The following is a 10,058-nucleotide window of genomic DNA, read 5'->3' on the forward strand; positions in this document are numbered from 1 at the left end:
CTTAATCTGAAGAACGAAGACGGAGTTCGATAGTCCGAACACGAAATCGACGACGGATTTGTTTCTTATCTTTTATTTTATTCTGAATATGCTTGAATTTATGAATTATTATTTTATTCAAAATTTTATTATGAACTAAATTTTTATAGTCTAGAGGTCAGATGAAACCTGGTGTAGACACTTTCATGAATTCTTGATTTTATTGAATTGAGTTTCTTCTAGATTAATTGTTTTTTCTAGAATTGATTGTCTTTTCAATTATCTGATCAATAATTGATTTGTTATATTTATTTGAAATCATTGCTCGGGAGAGGGGATTTTGAATAGGACATTAGGAACTACACTGTTAATTATTTTATACAGCTCGGGAGATTGTATGATTTTAACAGAGCTTTTAAAAAGAACATTGTTTTGTGATAGATCACTGCGATAAATTCTTAATAGGGATATTGGAATTTAATTGTAGTTGATAAACATTATTTGTTGCTCGGGAGAGGGAAATAATATACGTAAGTGTTCTTGGTTATTAATTGATTGGAATTCATGAAGATTAATCATTTAGGATTGACTGTTGTTGAAACCAGGTGAAATCTATACCTCTAGACCATTATTCTCTGATTGATTATTCCTGAAAGTTGTGTGCGTGCTATCTAAAATCATCTGATTATTTATTTTATTGCAAAATTCTCAAAGTTTGATTTTCTAGATAAAGTTTAGACTATTCTAATTACAAGTACTAAATATTTTCATTTTACTCCCTGTGGGATTGATATCTGAATTATTCACTATATTAAAACTTGACACTCGTACGCTTGCGAGGAAATTTCACAACAAGTTTTTGGCGCCGTTGCCGGGGAGTAATTTTGATTATTGTTTTTTAGTCTTGTTACCAATTAGTCTAGATTTTAATTTAGAGTTTTTTTTATTTTATTTTGAATTTACTAATTAAATTCTTCTTAATTTTAATTGCAGTTTATGCGACGATCTCAAAGTGCGAATTCTCTACTTTTTGATCCGGGGATCGAACGAACTGCACGTGCTTTGAGAAGAGCGAGAAGAGAAGAAATTAATAACATGGCTGAAGAGAATGTGAATCAAGCTCCCTTGGTGCCTATCAGAGATCACTTCAGGCCGACGATCCAGGCTCACTACTCTGGAATAGCTCGAGGAACAATCAATGCCAACAATTTTGAGCTAAAGCCGGGCTTGATCAACATGGTTCAATCGAACCAATTTAATGGGAGTGCCACAGCTGATCCTCACTTTCATCTCAGGACCTTTTTAGAAATTACTGATACGGTAAAATTTAACGGTGTTCCTGAGGATATTATTCGTTTACGCTTGTTTCTGTTTTCTCTCAGGGATCAAGCCAGAAGTTGGTTGCAATCACTGCCGCTTGGAAGCATCACTACTTGGGAGGGGATGGCAGAAAAATTTCTTGCTAAATATTTTTCACCTGCCAAGTCCACCCAGTTGAAGATCAAGATCAGCACTTTCAGGCAGATGGATTCTGAACAGCTTTACGAGGCGTGGGAAAGGTACAAAGAACTACTTAGACGTTTTCCTAACCACAATTTTGCAGATTGGGAACAGATCGAGTGGTTTTACAACGGACTGAATGCACCTACGAGGATGAACGTGGATTCTGCTTCTGGAGGAACTATTTTTGCAAAGGACCCCGCTCAAGCCTATGATATGCTGGAACAGATAACGATAAACAGTTTTCAATGGCCATCTGAGCGTATGGGAGTCAAGAAGCCAGCTGAAGTGTATGCAGTGGATCCTCTCACATCTATCACGGCCCAATTATCTGCACTAACTACACAGGTAGCTTCTTTGAATAAGATCACTGTTGCAGATTCCATTGGAGTTGAAGGATCACATAACCCAGAGGAAGTTAATTATATCCATCCTAATGGCTACCGAGGTTATGGAGCTTACAGAGGTAATCCTATTCCCAATACTTTTCACCCTAATTTGCGGAATAATGAAAATTTTTCATATGCTAACAATACTAATAAGGGTGATGGTAAGCCATCTTTGGAGGATGTGGTTAGTACTTTTGTGCAGGAATCAAGTAAGAGGATGGCGAGAACTGAGTCTCGCCTTGACAGTTTGGAGACGCACATGGCCAACATGGGCGCGGTGTTGCAATCCATGGAGACTAGCATTGGACAGTTGGCAAACGCACTGAAGGACAACAACCGCGGCCAATTCCCTAGCAATACTGAGGTAAATCCAAAAGAGCAGTGTAATGCCATAGAGTTAAGGAGTGGGAAAGAAGTTGGAGTCCAAGAACCTGCTGTTGAAGAGGAGAAATTTGAGAAGAAAGTCGAAGAGAAGGAGCTTAAAACTGAGCCGAAACCGATGTACAAGCCTCCACTTCCCTACCCGCAGAGGTTCAAGAAGAAGGCGTTGGATGAGCAGTTCTCCAAATTCTTGGATATTTTCAAGAAAATTCACATCAACATCCCCTTTGCTGAAGCTTTGAAACAAATGCCGAACTACGCGAAATTCATCAAGGAGATGATGTCCAAGAAAAGGATACGGCTAGAGAATGAGGTGGTCAATTTAACAGAAGAGTGCAGTGCGGTGCTTCAAAAGAAGATGCCACAAAAGCTTAAGGATCCAAGGAGTTTTACTATTCCTTGTTCTATTGGTGGTTCTTATTTTAATAATGCACTTTGTGATTTAGGGGTCAGTATTAATTTAATGTCATTATCTATTTACAGGGCCTTGGAGTTGGGAGACATGAAATCGACTAAGATTTCATTGCAATTGGCGGATAGAAGCATTAAATATCCACTAGGAATTGTTGAAGATGTTCTAGTCAAGGTGGATAAATTCATCTTCCCAGCGGATTTTGTGGTATTAGATATAGAAGCTGATCATGGTGCTCCGCTAATTTTTGGGAGACCATTTTTGGCCACGGCGGATGCAAAAAATTGAAGTGATGAAAGAGGAGTTGTCAATGGGTGTGGAGTACGAATGAGTAATCTTTAACTTATTTACGAAAGCACCTAATCCATCCATCGAAGAATTATGCTTAATTGAACCGGTTGTGAAGTTCGAGAGCTGTCAAAGAGCTAATATTGCGGTTGAATCGTCAAAGAATAAAGCGCCAAATTTACCACCAAAGAAGGTCACGAAAAAGAGATAAAAATTTAAAAGGCGGTTCGTGGAAATTATTTGGCGTGTCAAAGAGAAAGGGAAGATCTAACACCGGTGAAAGTCGGGCTGATGACTTTAAACCAAGCGCTACTTGGAAGGCAACCCAAGCATTTTCTTTTATTTTATTTAATTTGCTTTTATTTTTAATTTATTTAATTTTTGTTATTTAATTGTTTTAAGTATTTTTTTTATTTATTTTAAATTTTTTAGCTATTTTTTCTTAATTTTAAAAAATTTGCAGGCTGCAGAAATCTCAAATTCGAGCAAGGGGCGCGCCCGCCCCATTAATCTGAGCACCCGCGCCATACCCTAGATGAAATTGGTTTGATTTGCGAAATAGAGGCGCGCCCGCGCCACCCATCTTGAGCGCCCGCGCGTAGAAGGCGCAAACAAGAGATCCCCATCTGCGCTTATTTATGCGCAATCGCGCAAGCCATTAGCACAAATCCTTGTGCTAACGAGACACTCTTCTGCGCTACATTCCAGCGCAATCGCGCTCCATGCTGTTTTTTTTCCTTGCACATACAACATCTCAAGTGCACAGACTTCTTGCGCAATCGCGCATTACTCAGCTGTTTTCCCTGCGCAAACAACCACCTTATCTGCGCCCCTTTCAGTGCAAACGCGCCAGCTCCTAACCATCCAAGCGTTAACAAGAACCATCTGCGCAGGTCCCAGAGCAATCGCTCAATCCAGTCCTTTCCATGCGCGAACAAGAATCATCTGCGCCATTCCTTATGCAATCGTGCAGCCTTCATCTGTACAAACAACCTCCTCATGCGCAAACATATCCCCATTCGCGCAGCACAAGAGCAATCGTGCACCATCTCCAAAAGCTCTTCCATGCGATTGAGATTTCATCCTAAGCTTCACCTCTCCATGCGCCAACAATAGCACCACCTGATCACGCTGCAACATGCGCCATTGAGTTCTTACAGCCACATCCACTATGCGCATTCTTTCTTCTTTTCCCATACATTAAGCGAGTTATATTGTCTTGTTTGCTTCGGGATTCAATTTTTTGTATTATCTTATCGTGTGCATGTATTCTTTTCAGGTTGAATTGGATGTTCATTTCGTGCTCATCTCCAAATCATCTTCACCTTTGTATTGCGGCTGCGAATTTTTTTTATATGGAGTTGGTTTTGGTAACGCCGAGTCCTGGTGTCTCGGTGTCGGAAGGTACGCATCCCTTATTCTTTTTATTGATTTTAATCATTAGGGACAATGATTATATAAAGTTTGGGGGGATGAATCATTTTGTGCAATGATTTAGTTGAGTAGTTGAATTTTATTGTGTGCTTCATAGATTAAATTTTTTGCTGAGTTTAGTTGTTGTTGATTAGTTGAGTTGAATTGAGTCGAGAAAGAAATGGATGCATGGCTGAAAAATTTTTGTTTTGTGCTATAACTGAAATCCATGATTGTCTGCCTATCTGACAAATATTTTTGAGAAAATGGAACCAAGTGATGAACAATTTCCTATATACTCTGTGATTAATATTTGAATCTGATTTTTGAGACATACAGACATAGATATGATTGAGGCATTGTATGAAATTTTTGGGCCTAATTTTCATTGAAATAATTTTATCCTTAGTTTTCTATTTGAGCCTACATGTATATTAGTACATTGAGGTACGAGAAAAATCTGAAATTTTGTTGAAAATCATCGTTCACTGCTGATGATTATCTTTTCTGCACTGATTGATATTTGTATGAATTATTGGTGGATTGAGACTTGTCTAGAACTAGTTCGAACACTCTTCGAGGCGAAATACGGGCAAAATTGAGATTAGGAATGATTTAGGCGATTTTTCTGAATTCGTTTGAGCCTTTCAAGCTACGTATTTTATATGTGTCCCTAGTACCTTGTTTGAGCTTTATTGAAAATCGAATGGCATGCGTGTAAACGTGTGATTAAACCCCCATTTGTCATTTTTTTCAAGGTCCTACATTGACTACCTAAATAACCTAAACACTATTTCCTACCTTTAAGGGAGTAATTTGAATGCTAAAATGTTGTATGCTCCTAGTTGATATTTATGAAAAATGGAATGGTGTGGTGGATGAATTGAAAAGATGAAAAGAGGTAGTAGAAAAAAGAGAGTTGTAAAAGTTGTGAAAGAAAGAAAAAATTTGTGAAATAAGTTGAAAAAAATCAATGAAGTGGAAAAATAAAGTGTGAAGTTGTGAATGAAAAAGGAGTCATAATTAGAGTTTAATAAATATGAATTACCCCTTGTTTTGAATTCTTATCCTTCATTTGTAGCCATGAGCCAGGCCTTACATTATAAGCTTATTAAGTCCTATTGACCGAGTCTCAGTTGCCCAATATACTAGTGGAGAAGAGTTGCGAGAATTTAGCCTATGGACTGTTGAATGATGCTTTTAATGATTATGAATTTTGATCGAAACACACACACACTATTATTCGTTGCATTTACCTAATTATGAGTGTTTTTGATTCAATATCCTATAATTTGATCCTATGCTACCTTGAAAAGTCCTCATGATCGATGAATGTGTGAATTGAACTTGGATAAGGGTGTTTTGAACGTGAGTTGCGGAGATTGTGAGTTTATACGGTTATTTTGTTATGACTGAAACTTTCAAGTGTTAGTTGGGTTGGATGAGATTGGATTTGAAAATTCTTTGAAATCATTGCTAAGGCCATTGTTCAATAATATTTCTTGATTATTTTTTTTTTGGTGATTTGAAGTTTTTAGAATTTATTGTTTTGAATTGTTTTGCTCGGGACTAGCAAAAGTCTAAGTTTGGGGGTATTTGATAAGTGTATTTTATACACTTAATTTATATATGATTTTAATTATTAATTATTTATTTCGAGCAGATTTATGTGGGTGTTTTGTTGTTTTTGTGAGTGTAGGGAATTATTGATTTTATGTGAAAAAGGGAGGAAAAAGAAGAGAAGAAAATAAAATAAAGAGAAAAGAAGTAAAAGGAAAATAAACGATCAGACAAGGAGAAAGAAAGTTATTGGGCTTTTCATTGGGCTAATAAAGTTTAGCGCTTCTCTTTAGCGCTATCTCAAGTGCAAACGCGCACTGCTATGTTTCTGAGAGAATTGAGATTTCGAGACTAAGGCGTGCCCGCGCCTTCACTTGAGCGCCCGCTCCGTTGCTGAATTGGAAAGATTTTATTATTTCGGGCAATTTTTATGGGCTTGGTTTTGTGGGCTTTTGTACGCAATATAAAAAGGAATTCTTATCAGAGGAGAAAGGGGAGAGCCGCACAACCTATTACACGAAATATCAGAGAGAACAGGGCTTGATCGTTGGAATTTTCTGAAGATTTCTGGAGCTTAATCTGAAGAACGAAGACGGAGTTCGATAGTCCGAACACGGCATCGACGACGGATTTGTTTCTTATCTTTTATTTTATTCTGAATATGCTTGAATCTATGAATTATTATTTTATTCAGAATTTTATTATGAACTAAATTTTTATAGTCTAGAGGTCAGATGGAACCTGGTGTAGACACTTTCATGAATTCTTGATTTTATTGAATTGAGTTTCTTCTAGATTAATTGTTTTTTTCTAGAATTGATTGTCTTTTCAACTATCTGATCAATAATTGATTTGTTATATTTATTTGAAATCATTGCTCGGGAGAGGGGATTTTGAATAGGACATTAGGAACTACATTGTTAATTATTTTATACAGCTCAGGAGAGTGTATGATTTTAACAGAGCTTTTAAAAAGAACATTGTTTTGTGATAGATCACTGCGATAAATTCTTAATAGGGATATTGGAATTTAATTGTAGTTGATAAACATTATTTGTTGCTCGGGAGAGGGAAATAATATACGTAAGTGTTCTTGGTTATTAATTGATTGGAATTCATGAAAATTAATCATTTAGGATTGACTGTTGTTGAAACTAGGTGAAATCTATACCTCTAGACCATTATTCTCTGATTGATTATTCCTGAAAGTTGTGTGCGTGCTATCTAAAATCATCTGATTATTTATTTTATTGCAAAATTCTCAAAGTTTGATTTTCTAGATAAAGTTTAGACTATTCTAATTACAAGTACTAAATATTTTCATTTTACTCCCTGTGGGATCGATATCTGAATTATTCACTATTTTAAAACTTGACACTCGTACGCTTGCGAGGAAATTTCACAACAAGTTTTTTGGCACCGTTGCTGTAGGCAAGAACGCCTATCTTCTCGAGAATTTCGTACGGCCCGATGAATCTCGGAGATAACTTTCCTCTCTTCCCAAATCTAACAGTGCCTCTGAAAGGTGAAATATTCAGAAAGACTCGGTCTCCCCAATCGAAACTCGGAGGTCTGCGTCTGACATTATCATACTTTGCCTGTCTATCCTGAGCTAACTTCATTCTAGACTGAATGATCTTAACTTGCTCTGCCATATCTCTAAGCATATCCGGTCCCAAATCAGGTGACTCGGACAAATCATCCCAAAACAAAGGAGATCGGCAATTCTTGTCGTACAAAGCCTCAAAAGGCGTCATACCGATACTCGCTTGGAAGCTGTTGTTGTAAGAAAACTCGACAAGAGGCAAAGAATCTTGCCAACTAGTGCCAAAGTCTAGCACTACCGCTCGAAGAATATCCTCTAACGTCTGGATAGTCCGCTCTGACTGTCCATCGGTCTGAGGATGATAAGCTATACTCAGATTCGAACGAGTACCAAGTGCCTCCTGCAAACTGTGCCAGAAGTGCGAAGTGAATCTAGGGTCTCGGTCTGAAACGATCGAATTCGGCACCCCATGCAATCTCACAACATTTCTAACATATAACTCAGCCATCTGATCATGACGATACGTCATCCTGTACGGAATAAAACAAGCAGACTTGGTCAATCGGTCGATCACTACCCAAATAGCATCGCATCCTCGAACAGATCACGGTAGCTTCGTGACGAAATCCATAGAAATGTGATCCCATTTCCATTCAGGAACAGATAGACTGTGCAATAGACCACCCGATCGCTTCCGCTCTGCTTTCACTTGCTGGCAGTTCAAACATCGAGATACAAACCTCGCAATATCGCTCTTCATTTTCTTCCACCAGAACTGATTCTTTAGATCTTTGTACATCTTACGACCTTCAGGATGAACACTGAACCGACTGCAATGAGCCTCTCGGAGAATACGCTGCCTCAACTCCGAAATATCAGGCACAACAATATGGTTATTCACAAACAAAACGTCATCTCTAACCTGGAATTCAGACTGATGCCTAGATATGAATTTCTCTGCTGAAACCTGAACGCTCGGATCAGACCTCTGTGCCTCTTTGATCGCAATCAACAACTCCGGCTCGTCTTGAATAGCAAACACTCTGATAGTCTTCCTATCTGTTTCAACTCCAAACCAGAAGTGAAACATTCGTTGATCAACTAAGAAACACCGATAGTAGAAAGAGATAACGAACAAAGCTTTCGACTCAAGGCATCTGCAACTGCATTCGACTTTCCCGGATAATACTTGATTTCACAGTCGAAATCCTTCAACAGATCTAACCATCTTCTCTGTCTCATGTTCAGTTCTGCCTATGAAAACAAGTACTTAAGACTCATATGATCAGAAAAGATCTCAAATGACTCACCGTAAAGATAGTGATGCCAGATCTTCAGAGCAAAAACAATCGCAGCTAGTTCAAGATCATGAACTGGATAACGAGTCTCGTTCGGCTTCAGCGGCCTCGATGCATACGCTATCACATGCTTATGCTGCATAAGAACACAACCCAAGCCTTGGTTAGAAGCATCACAATAGACTGTGAAACCTCCAGTACCCTTCGGAATAGAAAGAATCAGAGCACTGGTCAGTCTCCTTTTCAGATCAACAAAGCTAGCCTCGCAATCTGCAGTCCAGATAAAAGGCGCATTATTCTCTGTCAGCTGGGTAATCGGCTTGGCAATAGACGAGAAACCCTCGATGAATCGGCGATACCAGCTAAACCCATAAAGCTTCGGATCTCAGGTACTGATGTCGGTCTAGGCCAATTCATAACCGCTTCAATCTTGCTGGGATCGACAGAAATCCCATCTCTAGAAATAATATGACCGAGAAAGACAACTCGATCCAACCAGAATTCACATTTAGACAGCTTGGCAAACAACTGCTCAACTCGCAAAATCTTCAAGACGATTCTCAAGTGCTCTGCATGGTCAGTACGGTTCTTTGAATAGATAAGAATATCATCGATGAAGATAATGACAAACTCATCTAAATAACGCTGAAAGATACGGTTCATCAAACCCATAAAAACCGCTGGAGCGTTAGTCAAACCAAACGGCATGACTATAAACTCAAAGTGACCATACCTTGTTCTGAATGCGGTCTTAGGAACATATTCTTCTCGCACTCTCAGCTGATGATAACCTGATCTTAGATCAATCTTCGAGTAGAGAGAAGAACCCTGCAGCTGATCAAAAAGGTCATCTATTCGGGGTAAAGGATACCTGTTCTTGACTGTAGCCTGATTCAGTTGACGGTAGTCGATACAGAGCCGCATAGAACCATCCTTCTTTCGAACAAAAAGAACAGGAGCACCCCAAGGCGATACACTAGGTCTAATGTATCCCTTGGCAATCAAATCCTCAAGCTGCTCCTTCAACTCTCTCAGTTCAATAGGTGACATACGATAAGGAGCTTTGGAAATGGGTTGAGTACCTGGCACTAAGTCGATGCTGAATTCGATCTCTCGAATAGGCGGCAATACAGGAACATCTTCCGGAAACACATCAGCAAAATCTCTAACCACTGGTATATCAACCAATTCAGGGCTAGATTTCAGTACATCAACTGCATAAACCAAAAATCCCTCTGCACCTCTCTGTAACAAACGAGTCATAGATAACACTGAAATCAAAGGAATTCTAG

This window comes from Henckelia pumila, chromosome 2, assembly GCF_033568475.1.
Source record: "Henckelia pumila isolate YLH828 chromosome 2, ASM3356847v2, whole genome shotgun sequence".
NCBI classification, from domain to species: Eukaryota; Viridiplantae; Streptophyta; class Magnoliopsida; order Lamiales; family Gesneriaceae; genus Henckelia; species Henckelia pumila.